Source organism: Oryx dammah, unplaced genomic scaffold (assembly GCF_014754425.2).
Source record: "Oryx dammah isolate SB20612 unplaced genomic scaffold, SCBI_Odam_1.1 HiC_scaffold_2, whole genome shotgun sequence".
Classification (NCBI taxonomy): Eukaryota; Metazoa; Chordata; class Mammalia; order Artiodactyla; family Bovidae; genus Oryx; species Oryx dammah.
This window is the reverse complement of record NW_024070186.1, coordinates 76,250,240-76,252,321: the sequence shown is the minus strand read 5'-3', so window position 1 is coordinate 76,252,321 and position 2,082 is coordinate 76,250,240.

The window sequence follows — 2,082 nt, the reverse complement described above, 5'->3', positions numbered from 1 at the left end:
TGTTTTATTTACTGCCCATCATGATAATGTCCCCCTCCAGTATAAAGGCTGAATGATCTTACTGCTGATTGTGAAATATTTGTGTTCTTTAAACTCAGGTGTCCTCTCTTGTAAATGCAGTCCACTATGTAGGCAATGCAGGTACATCCTGACCCTCTTTGTGTCACTCTGTAGAAACTGGCACATAGGAGACTGATGAAGTGCTGGGTTGCTGGGAAGAATACTGACTCTGACCTAGGCATCTTATGTTTTCTCCCAACGTCCATGAAACTGGGGATGACTAGCTTGTTGGCTGAAATTAGAGTAAAATCTTAGATCTTTCACAGTTCTTGGTTCTCTGAATTTTAATATTTTTTAAAGTTCCCAGGGAAATATTGATTTGTAACTAAGTATCTCAATAAAATATTAGTCTAAGTTTCCAAAGACAATCTACAATGTTAGACAAATATATTAAGTGGGCATTAAAGTCCAATGCTGATTTTAAATTTTTATCAGAGAGCTGTCATAAGTCATAGGCTTATACATAAAAAGTAGTGGAGAAACTCCACAATAAATTACAGTATTGTCTAAGATTTTTGAGACTAATTTCTAAAGATACCAGTCATTCAAATAAAAACTCAATCCAATTGTATGTCTATGTACATGTTTATATGTTTTAAGCAATAATAATTTATAGGGCAAGTGTTTAGAATTTTGGAACTTTAATTTAGCCTTTTGTAAAATGTTGAATTTCTCACATGAAATAAAATGCTATGTTTGCATTTTTATTTCTCACAAAGCAAAACCAGGAGAAATACAGCTATCTTCCACATCCAGAACATATGAAATAAATTAGTAAACTATTTGAATAGTATTATATAAATCTGGCTTATAGTTTACTGTTTATTTACTTTTATTCATGTATTTTAAAAGTAACATGAAAACCGTAAATCTTTGTTAAAAGGATTTTTCAAAGTCTTTACAGTTGGAAGCTGTATCTTTATAATTCGTCATCTTACAAATGAAAGGGGTCTCCTGTATTTGTTTAATCTTTTCTTTCCCTTTTAATAACTACTCAGTGTTGGCCTGTGATCACTCTGCTGTATTTTACATTATAAATTCTATCTCTATTTTTTACAGTATAAATAAGAGAGACAACAGTTCATTCAATGAAGTTAAATTTTCCTTTTTCTCATCTAAAAATGTTTTGAGAGTATTCATAGTAGAAAATGATAGTGTTTAAATTTGTATTATTAATAAATTATATTAAATTAGTATTAAAATACATAAATTATATATAAATTATTATTAAATTTGTATAACAATTTAGTTATGTTTATACATTTATATGTTTTAAATTTTATTTTGGTTAGAGTTTTAACTCTCATCTAAATTTAAAATTTTCCACTTGGAAGTTACCTTTTCCTAGAAAAAAGACCTTTTAAGTTTCAGTTTTCTGAAGACTGATATTAACCTACTTGATTCCTTTCTATAAACTCGAGTGTAATTTTATTGCCAGGCACTTGCAGAGTGACCACCCAGCATTTATCTATCTTCACAGCTTAGAGAATTTCCCATCAGGCTTAATGTTTCACTCTTTTTGGAGAATCTTTATGATCCTTTCCCTTAGACTCATAAGTCTTAGTGGTCTGTCACCAATTATAGGAGGCCCATTGAATTTGAGAAATTTAACTTGACTTCCTTTTCTAATTTCTTCCATGCTTGAGTCATCCTATATAATGCAAAGACTTCTACGAGGGAGGCTCTTGTCCTCTGTCTTTTGTGGCATATCTACTCTGGTCCTCCAGGACAGAAATCTTTCACTGCTTCAGAAAGGCTTCGGTGCCTTTCAGAGTCCTACATCTTCCTGGGTACATAAGAACTTTCATATAGGAAAAAAATCCACAGCATATAACAAAAGGAATTGGTGAACTCTTAGGCAAACTGAAATGATGCAGCAAGCAGCCCTCTAAGAACAATGAAAAGAAAGGATGGCAATACATTCATTAAAAAGAAAAAGCACTTTCTTCAAGTGGCCTTGAGTAGCCCGTGAGGCTCCTCTGTCCGTAGGATTTTCCCTGACAAGAATACTGGAGTGAGTTA